Source organism: Macrotis lagotis, chromosome 5 (assembly GCF_037893015.1).
Source record: "Macrotis lagotis isolate mMagLag1 chromosome 5, bilby.v1.9.chrom.fasta, whole genome shotgun sequence".
Taxonomy (NCBI): Eukaryota; Metazoa; Chordata; class Mammalia; order Peramelemorphia; family Peramelidae; genus Macrotis; species Macrotis lagotis.
This window is the reverse complement of record NC_133662.1, coordinates 118954154-118973299: the sequence shown is the minus strand read 5'-3', so window position 1 is coordinate 118973299 and position 19146 is coordinate 118954154. Positions and strand designations below refer to the sequence as shown.

General features: G+C 32.7%; 1 pseudogene; it reads left to right on the top strand.

The window, feature by feature from the left end:
• Nucleotides 1–3018: 3018 nt before the first annotated feature.
• LOC141489357 (epsin-1 pseudogene) overlaps nt 3019–19146 on the top strand; it is a 64940-nt pseudogene continuing 48812 nt past the window's right edge.

Below are 19146 nucleotides of genomic sequence, written 5' to 3'. Positions count from 1 at the left end.
TTGAGCTCAGGAACAACCATTTATTTGGCACCACTTAAGTGGCAGTCACTATACTAAGTATTTACAAATATCGTATCACTTGATCCTCAGAGCATCCTTTTGAATTAGGTACTATTATTATTGTCATCATCCAGTTATGGAAATTGAGATAGACAGAGGTTAAGTGACTTTCCCAGCATTACACAGAAAGTAAATGTCTAAGGCTGATTTTGAACTTCCTGACTTTTGAGTCAATGCTCTTTCCACTCTACAACCTAGATGTCCTAAAAGATAAAATATAAACAAAAACAATATTACTTCAAAAGAAATCTGTGATTTTATTGGTAAGGATACTCTTTTTATTAATATAGGTTGGAGTATCTCCATGTTTTAGTAATTTAATGGACCCAAGGAAATGAATACCTTATTGCTAAAATATTAGTGATGAGCTTCTCTAGAACTAACTAATCTGTCATTAGACATTCGTATTCTCTGTTGCTAAACCCATATTAATTATTCACACTTTTCAAAGCTTGGGCTATACAGCCTAGGACAGCAGATATAGCCTTTAAAACTGTAGTCACATCTATGCTAAAGTAAGGTGCACGGTTATAGTTGTGGAAATAAATATAATATAAAGTAGTATTTGATTTTTCTTTTGTGACTTATCAATTAATGGATTCTCCACTTAAAAGCCTGATCACTCCTCTGTCTCCTTCAAGAGTTATTCTTCTGACTACTAGTCAAGATGGTAGAGAGAAGTCAGGAAATTTGTTAAGCTCTTCCCACTTTTCTTCAGAAATGAGGTTTAAAAAGTCTCAACAGATTTTGGAGCAAAACATTCCACAAAAGGGGCAGCTAGATAGCAGAGTGGATGGCCCTGGAAGAACTGAGTTCAATCTGGCCTCAGGCACTTGATAATTATATAGCTATGTGAACTTGGGCAAGTCATTTAACCCCATTGCCTTGAAAACAAATCATAAAAAAACACACATAAAAGAAAAGAATGAAACATCTTCCAGCAAGGTCTGTTATTGGGGGGCGGGGAGCATGGGCATGTCTAGGGCAGAGACTAGAGACCCAGAACATTGGTGGCAGGGCAAGGAAAGAACTAACCTAAAATCTTCTTCTGTGGAAGTGTAGGCTTTTGCAGTTTGTAGTGCAAGGTGACCTGGCTGGGAAGGCTCCAGCATGCTGGGCAAACTCCATTGTTGGTGCCCAGGACCACCATATTCAGCTGATCCCAGCTGGTCTGGCCAGACTCACACAGAGAGCCCCAGGCCTTCCTAGCAGGTAGGGGTTTGTGTTGCTAGCCCAGAGGGCCTGACATTCCTGTGCAAACAACCCAGAGACAGCTCCAGACATTCCCAGTATTCCCAGTGACCAGGGTGTGGGCAGCTGACACCCCCAGCACAAAAGGTCCAAAGAGAAAACCTCAAGTGTTCCTTACCAATCAGTCCATTAAGTAACCCCATATAGTTCCTAATATAGATGAACCTGGACTAGTAAGGAAGCCCCTAGGGTTCTCAACATCAAAAGCCTATGAGGGAGTCCCTTCCCCAACACAAGACCCTTGGGATAAATAACAAATCCCAAAGTGAATAAGAAAGCTAAAAGGAAAACTGGGTCTAATGAAAGTTACCTTTGGTATAAGGATGGACAAACATTAGCACTGAAATGGAGGGGAGAAAGGAGGCTACATGTGAGGCTTTTGAGAATATGAATTGGTCTCCAGACCAGAAATATTTCTTAGAAGAGCTCAGAAAGGATTTTATAAATCAAATGAAAAAATTGGAAAGAGAAATGCAAGAGAAAATTAACATCTTGCAACAAAAAGTGACAGAAGAAACAAATCCTTTAAAAATACAATTAGGCAAATGCAAAAAGAAAATAATTCCTTCATAAATACAATTAGCCAAAAGGAAAAAGATTACAGGTTCTTTAAAGATAGAATTGAACAAATGTAAAAGAAGATACAAAACCCAGGTGAAGAAAATGGCTCCTTGAAAAATAGATTGGGAATCAAATATTCCATGAAACACCAAGAATATATTAAACAATTTTTTTAAACAATGAAAAAATAGGCAAAAATTTAAAATACTTCATTGGTAAAACAACTCATCTGATAAGGAGAACTGCCCTGATATTCTGGAATCAGAGGACAGCGTAGTTATTGAATGAATCCATCAAAGATACCCTAAAATGAATTCCAAAATGAAAATATCAAGAAATATTGTAGTCAAACTGCAGAATTATCAGGTCAAGGAGAAAATCCAACAAGTGGACAGAAAGAAGCAACTTAAACACTGAGGTGGTATAGTCAGGATTACATAGGACCTGGATGTATCAGGAGTAAAGGATCCAAGGGCTTCGAATATGGTATTCTAGAGGGCAGGAGAGTTTATATTGCAGCTAAGAATCAACTATCCAGCAAATATGAACATACTCATTTGGGGAAAAGATAGATATTAAAAATAATAGTAGACTCCCAGAGTTTCTTGATGAAAAAGACTAGAGATGAACAGAAAAATTGATCTTCAACAGGAGACTCAAGAGATACAATGAAAAGTAAAAGAGGAGAAAAGAAAAAAATTGTTGTTCAATAAGATTAAACTGATTACATCTTTTGGTGGAAAGAAGATTCTCATAATTCTTGAGAACTGTAACTCTTAGAGAGTATACTTAAGCTGAAGGTATTGACATAAGTTGATTTTGATGGAATGTTTTTAAAAATAAAGACATTAAAAAGGGAAGGGGAAGATTGTAATGAAAAAGGAAAGGGGAAGCAGAATGGGGTAAATTATATCACAAAAAGAGGCACAAAGGACCTATTGCAATAGTTACAAGAAACATATTTGAAGCAGAGAGATACTCAGGGAGTAAAGGTAATAGCCTGAAGCAGAAAATATTTTCTTTCAGATAAAGTAGAAAAAAAAGCAGGCATAACAATCCTTTCCTCAGACAAAGCAATTACAAATTTAGGTCGCATTAAAAGTGATAAAGAAGGAACCAACATTCCTCTAAAAGGTACTAGAGATAATGAAAATTTCAATACTGAAGAAGATTGCATCAAGTGGTACAACATCTAAATTCTTAGAGGCGAAGCTAAATAAATTACAGGAAGGTATGGACAGCAAAACTATACTGGTGGGGCAACCTCAATGTCCCCCTATAGAATTAGATAAATCTAACCAAAAAATAAACAAGGAAGGTAAGGAGATGAATAGAATATTAGAAAAGTTAGATATGATAGACTTCTGGAGAAAACTGAATGGGGAGAGAAAGGAATATAGTTTTTTTTTTCCTGTGGTACATGGCACTTATCCAAAAATTAACCATATGTATTAGGGCACAAAAACCTCATAATCAGATGTGGAAAGGCAGAAATATTGAATGCATCCTTTTCAGATCATGAAGCAACAAAAATCACTTGCAATAAAGGGTCATGGAGGGATATACCTAAAATTAATTGGAAACTAAATAATCTTATTTTAAAGAATGAGTGGGTAAAGTAAAAATCATAGAAACTGTTAATATTATAGAAATCATATAAATAATTAATAATTTCATTCAAGACAATGACAATGAGAAAACATTCCACAACTTGAGGGAGACAGGCAAAGCATTTATTAGAGGAAATATATCTCTAAATGCCTACAGGAATAAAATAGAGAAAGAGGAGAACAATGAATTAGTCATGCAACTAAAATGCTAAAAAAATTGCTAAAAAAAGAAAAAATTAAAATACCAAATTAGATATCCTGAAAATAGAAAGTGAAATTTAAAAAAATGAAAGTTACAAACTATTGAAGTAATAAATAAAACTGAGTTGGTTTTGTGAAAAAATAATAAAATAGATAAATTTTTGCTTAATTTGATTAAATTTTTCTATTCCCTTGATGTAGTCATTTTCCAGTGTTCTATTATTGATTCTGTCATTGCTGTCTATCCCTTCTCCTTTGCTTGCATCTCTTCCCACAACTTTGACTATTGATTCTTTGTCAATACTCCCAAGTCTATCTCTGGTTTGAATTTCTTTGCTGAGCAGCCAAATCTAGATTTACATTTCCCTATTGGACTTGTCCAGAAATGAAGTTCTCAATTTTCAGTTGTGTGCATTTCTCATTCTAATTTTTCTGTTTCTTTGCCTGGTGACAATAATCTACCAGTAAAAACTTGAAAAAGTTTTGACTCTTGATTTTTCATTTCTGTACCTTCACACCCGGTCCTACCCAACTCTTGTTGTGAGGAAGTTTTATTAAATATCTCCAAGTGATCTGGCTCTGAATGGGAAGATTCTCTCTGACAATTCCAAACCTAAGAAGAACAAATTTGGTTTCATTATTTTGCAGAATTTTCCCATCCACTTCTTTCTTTCTGGACCTATAATCACCAGTATCTATTGGTTTGTTTACTTGACAAGTCTACTGCTAGTTCATCTTGCTTTTTAACAAATTCATTATGTTCTGCTTTGTATTGTATATATATCATCCTATGTGAATGACACATATCTAAACTTTGTCTCTTGTGGAACTTATTTCCAGAATAAAAAAGTTATTTATTTTCTACTGCTTGATCGGCTTTAGGGAAGAAAATATATTTTAATGATTTATGAATTAAAACTTTTTTTAGTATTTGAATTACTATCATGCTAATTCCCTTTTCTTGGTAGTTATGAAAAAGGGGATTTTTTTTTTTAGGTTTTTGCAAGGCAAATGGGGTTAAGTGGCTTGCCCAAGGCCACACAGCTAGGTCATTATTAAGTGTCTGAGACTCGATTTGAACCCAGGTACTCCTTACTCCAGGGCTGGTGCTTTATCCACTATGCCACCTAGCCGCCCCGAGGGGATTTCTTTAGATTAGGTTTAAGAACTGAAAATTATCCACCATAGTTTCATTTTTTGCAAAAGGGGGAAATAACCAGATGGAAAAGTTAAATTTCTATGGCTTACAAAAAAGGAAAGAAAAAAAGTTGAACCTAAAAAATTAGTTCTAAGAACTTGTTAAAGTAAAATTTGGAATCTATCCCAAAAAAGACTAATCAGTATTACATAATGCTTATTTTTTTCCTCTTTTAGATATATATGATTAACCTTTAAATTAGAAAGGATGGAATTTAGATACAATTCAAAAAGAAAATGCAATTTCCCAATTTGAGCAGAGATTCTATTTGATTTGAAGAATGAAGATTCAGATGATGTTCATTTAAATGATAATCAGAACTAAAACTAAATTTCATAGTGAACTGCATATCTCTGGATTTACTTCTGACTTTAAATAAGTAATTAGAAATTCCAAATATTTGTAAACTATTAATTCTTTATTTTTCCTCATGAAATTTTAATATACAGGATTTCTCAAAAATGTTTTACCAGCTTTATTTAATACTGAAAGTTTTTTAATTCCTTCCTCACTTTTTAAATAGCTATTGCTGCTTAAAAAGGAAACTTTATAGATCAATACTTCATTTTTCACGAGAGAGATTTTGATTGTCTTCAGGAATCAACCTAATTAAATGAATTGGATGGATCAAATTGTTCAGCAAATCAAAGTAATTTTGTGTAGCTTTAATATCATTTATTTTAGAGAGAAGGAAGAAATGGACATATTTTGAAAGTATTAAAATATCAAATATGTAGAAAATTCACTAAATCAAAAGACAAAGGGAGTAGGAAGAAGAAAATTAGGAAAACCAAAGCAATTGAATCATAAAGCATTTAGAAGCAGAACAATTCAAGTTTTAGAAATCAACTGGAAGATGGTAAAAATAATTACAAGACTTTCATGAAAAGTACAGTAATAACAGAGTCTGTATTGCAAACATGTGCAAGTTATTGCAGATTCAGAAAATTGGAATAAAGGGAGAGTGACACACCCACACCCACAGACAGAGACAGGGACAAAGTGAGAGAGAGACAGATAGACAGAGGGAGAGGGAGACACAGAGACAGAGAGAGATAAAATGACAGTCAGGGAGACAGAGACAGAAAGACAGATGGAGATAGGGAGAGAGAGCTGGAGAGACAGAGACAGAGACAGAGAGAGAAACAGACAAAATAATTCTCTCTAGGAAGCTGGGGATAGAGAGAATGAGATGTAAAATTGTCAAAGAATTTTTAATCTTCATTACAGAAACCCAGGTATGGACTTTGTAAAAGAAGCTAGAGGCATGAAACAAATATAAGAATGACCATTTAAATTGAAATATACATTGGGTTTGATATTTTAGATGGTGACAATCACAATCCATGATATAGTTGATCTGAGTTGTAAGCAAGTAATTATAAACCATGGTGCCATGCAGTGGTCAAATCTCTGTGCTGAGGTTTTGAATGTAATCAGAATGGAATGGTAAAATTGAGAAAGATAAGAATATAGGATTTTGTGGCTTATGCATTGTCATACAATTTATACTTTTGGAATGCCTAATTGGGGATATAATGAAACATTGTTTGTCATTTAAAGTCTCTCATAACTTTCTTTTTCTCTTTCCAGCCTTTCATGAACTTTATTCTCCTCCATTTAATTTTTTTAAAATTTTTCTAGGCAATGGGGTTAAGCGGCTTGCCCAAGATCACACAGATAGGTAATTATTAAAAGTGTCTGAGGCTGGATTTGAACTCAGGTACTCCTGACTCCAGGGCCAGTGCTCTTTCCACTGCACCATCTAGACACTCCATCCTCCATTCATTTTCAAATCTAGTAATATGAACTTATTTGCTATTCTTCACACAGGACATTCCATTTTTTATTAATTGTTCTACATTCCTAAAATTTTCTCCATCCTCATCTCCATCTTATGGCTTCCTTAGCTTTCTTCAAGACTCAGCTCAAAGTCCACATTTTCAAAGGATACTCTTATATTCATCTCAAACTCAACTTCTGTAACTATTAAATTTATTGGATTTTCTCCTGACATAAGCTACTTCATGACTTTCATATTTTTGTTTGGGGATATCATTGTGCTATCTGTCACTCAGATTCACAGCATTAGAGTCATACCTAAATTCTCCCTCATCCTCTATTATTCTCTTCCCAAATATTTTCCAGTCTCCCTCTGAATCATTTCTTGCATATTTCCCCTTCTCTTCACTAACAAGGTTGATATTTTACTTCAAGCCTTCATTATCTTTTATCTGAACTACTGAATATATTTCTCAAAAAACTGTAAGTTTTTCTTGGTAAAATTCTCAAGATATATCAGGAACAGATTTAAATTCATAAAAAATAATATTCATTCATCAAACAGTTTTAAAATGGTGCCATTTAGATGGTTTTTAAATTACACTCAAAGAGCAAGTTTGTCTAGATCTCTAGAAACTGAAGTACTTACAAAATCTCAGGTCTTGCTTTCTACTTGTCACATGTACATCATCAAGAGATACATCGTTATATTTTATAAGCTAGTCATTTAATCCACTGTCAACTGTTGATTGATTTCTACTGATTGACTGGTACTGTAATTCATCTCCCCAGTAGTCACAATTAATGAAGACACAGAAGAAGGAAATTCTTAAAGTAAGACTGGAACATGCAATTTGAGATTTTCAAAAGAGAACAATCTATGAGTAGTCATTCTGAAAAGGTACAAGATGTCTTGGATAAATCTATAAAGCAATGATAATTGAACCCATGGAAATTAATGATAACTCCAATTGGAATTGTATATCATGGTAGTGGAGATGGTCAAATCAAGAATAAAAATTCAATGAAGATAGGGACTATTTCATTTAAGTTTCTCACCTCTATTATATAGCATTTAGAATTCCTAGCACTTAGAAGGTACTTAATATGTTCTTATAGACTGATTGCTATCCCTTACCTCATTTCTTATACACAGATGACTTAAGACATATATTTATTTTATGTAGCTCCAAATTACTAAAATGCTTTAATGAAAATTTGCAATTTAATTTTATGGAATTTGCAGTTTAATTTTACCAGTTTCAAAATAAAGAAAAATAAAGCATCAATAGGAGATCACTTACAATGGTTAAAAAAAAGAAACAAAAAATAGTGATTTTATAATGAATAAGAGTTCATAATTTAATAATTTCTTCATTGCAAATGTATCTATTTTCTTTCTACTAGGAATATGGTGACCCAGATCATTGTTCATCTCCACTGCCTGTCCTAGTAGATAGATATTCCTGATTCACTGGGTCTTGTATAGTTGCTTGTTTGATTCATTGAACTTGAACATTCTTTAAGAACTAAGTGTATTTTTAAAATATTCATAGCAGCTCTTTTAGTAGTGGCAAAGAATATGAAATTGAGGGGATGTTCATTAATTGGGGAATGGTTAAACAAGTTATGGTACATGGATACTGTGGAATATTATTGTTCTGTAAGAAATCATAAATGGTTAGATTCTAGAGAAGCATGTAATGACTTATGGGATCCGATACTGAATGAAGGAAGCAGAGCCAAGAAAACAATGTGCACATCAACAACAACATTGTGAGATGAACAATCTTGATGGAAGTGGCTCCTCTCAGCAGTACAAAGAGCTAGGACAACTCTATTAGACCAGCTATTATCCCCATCCAGAGGAAGAAAAACAAAACAACACAAAATGTAAACAAAAAAAAAAACAAATAACCCTTTAGAATTTGATGAACACTTTATAAAAAATTATCTCTTATGTAACTATTTCCCTTAATTCTAATTCCTCATACTGAAAATTACTAATCTGTAAACATGTTTATCAAAATATGTATGTACAATGCTAACCTGACTGCTGGCCTATGAAGGGAGGGGGTGGGAAGGCAGGGTGGAAGGAAATTTTGTAACTTAAAAATATACATGTGCATATGGATGAAAATAAATAAATGAAAAAAAACAAAAAAGAAACTAAATATATTAGGAGAGTTAAGAAACTTTAGAAGTTTTTAGAAATTTTTATTCAAAATATGTTAGAATTTTGTTGTTCAGTTTTGGGTTTTTTGCATTTGTATTTGACTCTTCAAAACCTTATTTGGAATTATCTTGTTAAGGATACTGGAGTGATTTGCAATTTCCTTCTCTACATATATGTATATATATACATATATATATATATGCATGTATGTATATATATTATATGTGCATTTATATGTAGACATATATATTTATATATGAAGGAAATACACACACACATATATATATACTAATTAACTAAAATATACATATATATGTATATTTTAGTCAGTTGTGTCCCATTCTTTGTGACACCATTTGGAATTTTCTGGCAAATTATTATTTTCTTCTCCAGCTCATTTTATGGATGAGAAAAATGAGGCAAACAGGGTGATATGCCTTGCCCAGGGTCCCACATTTAGTAAGTGCCTGAGGTCAGATTTCAACTCAGGTCTTCATATCACCTCTCCCAGTGTTCTATCCACTATATAATCTAGCTAACCAAATTTTGCCCAACTCCCATAAATTATCCAAAATCACAAAGTTGGGCACATCACGAAGTTAATTATAATAAAATCAAGACCAGAATATTTCTATTTTCCAATATACTGTTATAGATTCAAATGTTATACAAAAAAGTGGGGTGATCAGTAGGGTGCAGAGTTTAAAATTTAATAATAGATCTCTCCCAAACAACATTAATTGCTATTAAAAAACATAGAGAAGTATTCAAGACCGCAGCACTGAGAGACTATTAATGCAACTAATGATTTCAACTCTATATTGCCACTGGACTAAGGCCAACATTGATTATTTTTTCAATTGAAGATTATATTCAGGACATTTCTACTTCCAAATTGCTTTAGGAAGTAGACAAGTAACCAGTAATAGATCAGATAGTGGCAAATGCAAAAAATGTTCTAGACTTAATTGACAAACCCAATGTAGATAAATGTTCAGGAATGGATGGCATATATCCAAAAGTTATACCACAGCTGAAGGATGAAATTATAGAATCCTTGGTTAAAACGTATAATGGGCATTGCTAGCAGCTACTGTTGGATTTCTGGTGAAGAGCCAATGTGCAATCTATTCATAAAATTCCATAAGTGGCCTCTGAGAGTTATGGACTAGTGAATCTTGCCTTTTACCTTAATGATAAGAGTCTTAATACTTTACCTTTGCTTTCTTTTTTATACATTTCAAAGCATTTTCACATGCATTGTGTTTTTTTATATGAGAACAATTGAAGAAAGAGTCCAAGCTTCATATTCAGATGATTTCAGTTTAAATCCCAAATTATTGGTGCCCCAAAGGGCAAAAGTGTTGTATACACTTTGATCCAGCAATAGTAGTACTAGGTCAATTCCCAAAGAGATCACAAAAAAGTATAAAAGACCACAAAAATTTTGTACAAATATATTCATTTTCATTCATTTTGTAGTGGCAAAGAATTGGAAATTGAAGGGATGTCATCAATTGGGGAATGACTGAACAAATTGTGGTATATGAATGTGATGGAACACTATGGTTCTATGAGAAATCTTGGAATTAGAATTAGAATATACTGGAAAAACTTGCACAAACTGATTCTGAGTGAAGGGAGCAGAATTCGAAGAACATTGTATATACTAATAGCAACACTGGGTGATGATCAATAAGGATCACCAATGATATTCATTTTAGCAGTACAATAATCAAAGAGAATTCTAAAAAACTTGTAATGGAAAATACCATCCTTGACCAGAGAAGATCTGTGGTTTAAATGAAGACTACAGCTTATTATCTTCAATTTTTAAAAGTTGTTTTTATATATTTTCTCTCACATTTTTCACATTTTCACTTGATTTTTCATTTACAAAATGATTAATATAGATTTATGCTTAGCAGTTATACAATAATAACCTATATTAGATTGATTTGTCAGGGGAGGGGGAGGGAAGGGAGGAAGGTAGAGAAATGTGAAACTCAAAATCTTGCAATAACTGATTACTGAAATCTATTGTTCCATTTTGTTGGGAAAAAATAAATAAAAAATAAAAATAAAAAATAAAAACAAATAAACAAATCCCCAAATTTTATTTGCTAGCTTATGACCTCAGAAGTTATTTCAAGTCCTGAACATGTTTTGTTTAAACTTAAGTTGGGAAGGTAATCATTTCCCTACTTCTTACACATAGTGTTGACAGGTTTAAATGAGAAAATAATTTATGTCAAAGTAGGAAGTAATCTTTAAAAAGTAAATCTATTAATTAAAATATTACTAAAATAATATTATCATTATTAGATAAATATATATATATATATATTATAATCTTAATTTATAACCTGGGGAATCTGAGGTTTGTAGGAATAAATTATTTATCCTAAGATGGCAAAGTTAATGTGCTGATCAAAGACTTGAATCTAGATCTGCTGATTTACTTGTTTATTGCTCACATTGATTAAATTCAAGTTAGTTTGATTTGATTTGTTTTAATTAAATTCAATTGAGACTCTATTCCATGTTCTCTCTCACACATGCATTCCTTGAACCTTGGGAAACATACTTAGCAGGAGAGAATACTGCTGCAAAACTTAGTTGGAGAAGAATATTGATTCTCCTTCAAGGGGTTAACATACCCCTGTTATTAGGTCAGTCATTGGAGCTAAGGCATCATTCCTTCCTGGGGGAAGAAGGAAAATAGAATTTTAAGTCATTTCAGTCATTATTTAGTCCAAATAAGTTGCCCAAAGAAACATAGAAGCTATATTCAAATTAGAATGCATGAGAACATAGAACAGAAACCAGATTAGAAAAGTTCCAGAATTTCTTAGAACCCCTCTGCTCAAAGAATTGAAGCTAAAGTTGAATATCTAGACACCAGTATGGGGATTATTCCACAGATGCCTAAATGAATCAAATTAATCTTAAAAGAAAGCTATAATTCAATATTTATCAGTTGAAAAACTAAGATGATGATGAAAAAAGGAAAATAATTCATTATGCTATCATTCAGAATGGCATTTTGAATAATCAATAATGTTTCTACTAAAATTATGCATTAGTCATATGAATGCCTTTTGTCCTTGGGTATATTATATATACTCACATATATATATATGTTTGTTTGTGTGTGTGTATATGTATATATATATATATATATATATATATATATATATATATATATATATATATTCATGTGGTTTAGACAAATACTGTTCATGTCTACATTTTTCCTCCTTGTTCCTATCATTTTTTAAAACTTCTCTCTATGCCTATCTGTGTGAATAGAAGTATCCAATTTGAAATGTCACATTAAACTACTTTGCTATAATGTTATATATGTTTCTTTGGGGGAGGGATAATAATGAAGAGAGCTCTAGAAATTAAATTACATTTACTTTTATCATATAAAACTCTTTTTTCCTGTCTATTGGGTTGGTTTATATTTTAATTTTTGAACAATGTAGTCCATTTCATCTCTCTGAGTCTGGTTTAGACATTTATTTCCTAAATAGAGCTATTGATTTTTTTTCCATCTCCTCCAGAGCTTTCTTTTTGTATTTTGCTAATTGCCTTGAAAGTAGTATGTTCCAAGACAAATAAGCAGTGACATATCTTCTTAATTCCACGATATCATCTTTTTTATTCCTGTAAAGAAAGTGTGAACAGCTTATTTATAAAAGATCCAAAATATTGGATTTATGATTTTTGTGACATGAAAAATATGAAGTAATAGAATTTTCCTTCTACTCTAGTACTAGAGAGGAATAAAGAAGGAAAAATAGGACAAATCAATTTGGTGATTTCAGTGAAAATTAGAATGCATCTACTTTAGAAATCCACTGTAATTTATATGCGACAATGATCAGATTTTGACTGAGTTAGCTCTCAAGCATTCTTTGCAAGTACTTTCAAATAAATTAAAGATGAACAATCAATATATTTGCATTGAGGTATGTGAAATGATTTTTGGATAGGTTCCCTTTCCATTTATCACATTCAATCAATCAGTCATGAAACATTTGTTAAACATATACCATATGCTTTATCCATCTTTGTCCTCTCCTCCTCTATAATAAACACCAGAAAGCATTAGCTACTGAATTATTTTTAGAGTATACTTTAGGACTAAAGATTGAAGAAAAGTTAATGTCCAACAGGAAAGACCTGAAAGAAGAGCCTTTTAATATAATAACTGCTCATTCACTGGATTTCTGAGATTTCAAAGAAGGAAGAAGAATAAGATCCAACTTAAATGAAATAAAGCTATTGACCATCTATGTATCTCTCTGTTTGATAAACCAGACTGAGGTATAATAGAATTCAAATATGAGGTTATGTACACCCTAGATTTTCTTGATTCTAACCTTGACTGATAAAATGATGACTTCTGGTTTAATTCCAGAAACTGATCATTTTAAATATTCAAAGTTACTGTGTCTTGATGCCTCCTTAACCATCTTTTTTCCTTCTTATGGGTCTTCTCTCTTTCTTCGATTTTGTCCTGACCTGACTACTTTCTTCCATCTAGTGCATATTCCTCTATGATTTCAATTTCAATTCAGCTTAAATCAATTCAATTCAACAATTAAATGCCTTATCTGTTATGAATTAGGACCTAAATCAAAGGCAAAAAAATTAATGGTAAGTATATGAAAATTATTTTCCTTATACCTATGTTGCTAAACCACTGGGTGATCAATGCACCTTTTCTTCTGTTCCTTATTTGTCCTTGACTCTTAGCTATAATTAGAGGCAATAATTAGTGCTGCGCTACTTTGATGGGCTTGCACAGAGCAAACCCACTCCAAAATGAGTTTCTTTTGTAGTACTATTATGAAGGAGATGGCTAAGTTTGATAGAAAATATTTCTAAGGTTATTACTAAGTGAAATATAAATATTGTTTAAACATGTAATATATTGTATAAATGCTTCAAGAATTAGTGAGTTTTGTCCATGTAGTTACTCATTGAAGCATGAATAATTTAAATCTATCTCAAGGCAAAAGGAATCTACTAGAATTGGATGGGATGAATGATTAGATTTGGACTTAATGAAAATTTTAAGATGGAGTGGAATGGTGAAGACTTGAGAAAGGGAGAATAAGGATGGTGGAATGATCTCGGTTAGAGATGATGAAAGATTGAACTAAGTTGGTAAATCAGGAAATGGAGAGAGGATGTTTTCATAGTGCTGACAAAGCAGAAATATCCAAATTTGGCAACTGTTTGAATTATGGTGTGTGAAAGAATAAGGATAATATTGAGATGATGAACCTGCAAAATTGCAAAGTTGTTAGTGCTTTTGACACAAATGTGAACCTTTGAAAAAGGAGTTCCTTTTTGTCCTTCATTTTCAAAGAAGACATACACGTAAATTGGAGCTCTTTTACAAAGTCATCTGGGTTCATTGGCCAGATATGAATTAGGACAACTGGAGATAACCCTGGATGTGAGGCAGTCATTTTTAAGTGACTTGCCCAATATCACATACCTAGTGAATGTCAAATGTCTGAGACTGGATTTGAACTCAGGTCTTCTTGATTCTAGGGTCAGTGTTCTGTCCACTGTACCACCTACTTGCCCTTGTAGTTTTAGGGAAAATATAAGGAGTTCAATTTATGAATTCATTCAGATAGGTGGACTTTAAAAGCTCTTTGACATCTATTTTGGAATATTTAATAGACAACTGACAATGAAGAACTGAAGATGAGAGCATATTGGTAATTTTTATATAAATCTGGAAGGCATCTGCATAGACATGACAGATAAATTCTTGAGACATGATGTGTTTACTAAGGGAGAAACATCTATAGGTAGGGGTGTGACATAAATTATTACTCAGTAAAGGTGACTGAGGAGCAGAATAGGCTTGATTAAAAAAAGTGTTCCATATACGTCTGCATAGTATATTAATAATGGTATCTGATGGACTACTTTCAAATATTTCCACTGCTGACTTGAAATTCTCCCTTGATAATCCTAACATTAACCTCATTTCTGTAAGTCAGACATTGTCTTGTTAAAGAAAAACTAAACAAATAAACAAAAAAACCATGAAAAATACAAATATGTTATAGATATAGAAAGTTACATTAATCACTTGATTCCTCTGAAGGAGTGAATAAAGTAATAAGGGCTTTTTATGTGTGAAGCACTGTGGTAAATTCTATGATACAAATAGAAAAGTTAAACAGATTCTATTCTTGAAACACTCACAAACTAATCGCAGAAAAAACATATGAAGGTTATATTTTTATTTCATTTTATTTTCAGCTATAAATTCTCTCTCCACACTTTGAGAAGGCAAGAAAAACAAAATCCAATACTAGTTGTTATTGTTGTTGAATCATTTGCTTGTGTATGATTCTTTTGATCCCATAAACCAAATTTTGTCAATATTGTCTATGAAATTTTTTTGGCAAGGATGCTGAAATGATTTTCCATTTCCTTCTCCAAAAACACAGATTAAGTGACTTGTCTATGATTGAATAGCTCTTAAGTTTTAGATGCCAGATTGGAACTCAGAAGTTCTAGCTAAATTGTGTAATAGAGTGTCGGGCTTGAAATCAAGAAGAATCAAGAGTTAAAATCTGCTTTCAGATACTTACCATTTATGTGACCCTGGTCAAGTCACTCGATCCTGTTTGCTTGTGTTTTGTTATCTGTAAAATGAACTGGAAAAGAAATGATAGTCCTCTCTAGTATTTTTACCAGTAAAATTACAAAAAGTCAGACATCACTGAAATGACTAAACAACAGCAACCTTCCTGACTCTAGGCCTAGTGCTCTATGAACCAAGCAATCAAATTGCCTCATTAGAAATCATACAGAATTGTGAAAAGAAGTTTGGCCTTCAAAAAAAGAGAGAGAGAGAAGAAAATATGCCTCAATCTTCTTCGAGTACATCATTTTTTATGTGATGGTGAATAGCATCTTTCACTATGATACCTTTGGATTTACAGAAGGTCATTGTATTGATTATAATTACTGAGTCTTTCAAGTTGAAAATTTTTATAATCTTGCTATTAGTGGATAAATGGTTCTTCTGGTGATATTCACTTTGAATTAGTTCATATAAATTTTCCCAGATTTTTCTGAAATCTTCCTATTCATCCTTGCTTCTAGCATAATAGTATACCATCACAATCATAAATAGCTTGTTCGTGTTCTTCCAACTATCAGTCAAGAAAGAAGGCTGGAATTTTGTTCAACTCATATCAGTTTTCATCAGAGATGACATTTATCAGTTTCTTAAATAGATTTTGGAGCAAAAGATTCCACAAAAGGGTCAGTTAGATGGCACAATAGATAGATCATCAGCCCTGGAATAAGAAGGACCTGAGTTCAAATATAACCTCAGATACAATATTTTTTTTTAAAAAATTCACAAATAACATGTTCAGCCATTACCCAACTAATGAACATTCCATTAGTTTCCAATTCTTTAATATCAAAAACAGTTGCTATAAATATTTTGTCCCTGTATATGGATTCCTTTCTTCTTTCTTTGATCTTGGACTATAGATCTAGTAGCAATAATACTGTGTCAAAGACACAAATAAAGTTTAGTAGGTTGGAGATAAGAGTTCTAGATCATTCTCCAAAATGGTTGAAATAGTTCAGAATTCTACCAACAGTGAATTAGTGTACTTATATTGCCCCATCCCCTCCTACATTTGTCATCTTAGTCAATCTAATGAGGGTAAGGTGATACCTCAATTGCCTTTAATTAACAATTCTCTAATTCTTAAGGATATAAAGCATTTTTATGGGGCTATTGAATGTTTAATTTCTTTCTCTGAAAATATTTTATTTTTTTCATTATCAGTTGAGGGTTAATTCTTATTCTTATAATTTTGGGTTAGTTCCCTATGTATTTTAGAAAAGATCATTGTCAGAGAAACCTACTTCAAAATATTTTGCCCCATTTTCAGTTTTTCTTCTATTTTTACCTGCATTACTTTTGTTTGTTTGTTAAATTTTTAATTTAAGGCATTCATTTTGCCTCCTTTGAGCTTCTCTATATTGTGTTTGTTCATGAACTCTTCTTCTATTCATAGATCTGACAGGTAATTTCTTTCATGCTCCACTAACTTGTTTATGATATCACTCCTTATGTTTAGATCATTTAACCAACTTGAACTTATCTTGATAAATTGTGAGAGATGTTGTTCTATATTTAGTTTCTACCAGATTACTTTCTAGTTTTATAATTTTTAGTTTTATATTGAAGTTTTCACCTGAAAACTAGTCAGAATGGTATCATGGTCCTTGGAGTACAGAACAAAAGCAGATGATAATGCATCTTCTTTAAAGTCTTTTCCACTGACAAAAATATACATTTCTGAAGCTGAATCACTTGACACTGTCAAGGAGTTTGTTGGCAGGAAATTTCTTAGTTTGGTCTTCAGTACAAATGACTGTAGCACCTGTAGGAACAGATGTCAAGCTTCATTTCCATAGGGCTTATTTTCCAGGATTATCATTGTAGGTAATGGTATTGCTATTCCCAAAGCTCTAGATTTTAGTGTCCTAGGCTTTCCTTCATCGGGGTTAGATAGGAGACAGGGTTAGACAGGGTTAGACACCCACACAGCATGGTAAATGTGTCTTGACTTGTCTGACACATGTTGCCTCATATCTCTCCTCCAAGGTATCTTGACTATTCAGTTAAACTTACTTGTCTGCCCTGTATGTGGAAGTTGGTGAACTGTGGTGGGAAACTAACCTTATCTCCAGAGCACTTTCCTACCCAGAAGATGGTTGTGAAGACTATTTTTGTTGGTGATCTGGGAGGTACTGTGAAATCTAGGTCTCCCCTTTGCTCATCTGATTATTGGTGACCACTGATCTACAGTTTTTGCTAGTAGAAATGAGAAAAGTGATTATGTCAACAGTCCTGGTAGAATAGGACACATGTTGATTTTTCCTTTTTTTAAAGAAATAAAAGTTTTGGGATCTAAATTGATGAAAGGGATAGACATTGATCTCTTCTCCATGGAGAGAAAGGCTGAGAGAAAGGATGGGAGTGGAAGAGGGATAAGAATTAGAGAAGTATATGGGAACTGAAATTCAACTTATCTTATTTCACAATCACACTAAAACCTGGTTCTGATGATATTATGATAATATGTATAATCAGAAAGTGCATGGAGCAAATAATTGACAAAATAATCAAATTCAGATGAACTTACTAATTTTTCCAAGAAGAAATTATGTTAACAGCAATGAAGCTTACACATATTGTCAAAAGATAAGGAATAAACTCTAGTGTGGTTCAGTGCAAAAAAAAGTCAGAGATAGGCCTTGGAGCAACTATATGTGTGTGTGTAGATGTATATATGGATCTACATATACATTATATATAAAATATATATAATATATATGTAATATATAAAATATATATGTGTGTGTGGTTGTGTGTGTGTTTGTGTGTTCATGCCTGAATATGTATATATAAATATATAGCACATTATGCATCTCTATCTTTATCTCCATCTATCTATTGATAATAGATGGATAGACTTCCTAAAAAGATGTTGAAATAGTGTATTTACAATTCTATCCCATTAACTAAATCCTGAAAATAAATAGTGAAGAAGCAAAGACTGAGCAGATAATGCAAAGACTTGACCATTATGGATAGAACTCTGGAAAACTTGTGAGAAGAAATTGAATTACATATATTAGGATAAAATTATACAAATGTTTCTTTAGACTACATAGGGACATGTATCCCTATAGTGATATACTGTGATATTCTGATAGACCTGGTGTTATTTTGAACATTGTTTCTTTGATTCAGAAAACCTTTATTTGGAGCACATTTGGATTCCAAACTAAGAAAGCTACTCAGCTTAAAAGAGACTCATAATCTATTTCTGTACCCACACAGCAGGCACTCATTCATGCTGAAAGAGAACATATACTCTGAGAGGACATTTTCCACTGCCATGGGTTTCCCTGCAGCATCCTCAATCTGAGGCAGAATTCTATTCATTAAAGAATCAGATTTGCTTCTGGAGGGGATCCAATGGGCAAATCTATCCAGAACAGAGTAATTTTTCCCTGGCCCCAATGCTTTGAGGACTCCCACAGCTGGTTAATAAGTTGGCTTTCAAAGTTCATGCTAGTTTTACACATGCACAAACACACACATAAACATGATATGAGAAATGGGGGCTGAAAATAATATGTTTTCCTTTTGCCTTCAACATCATTGCCAGGATATTGTTGACATACCAACTAGCTGAGTTTTTAGATGACTGACCCAAAGTCAG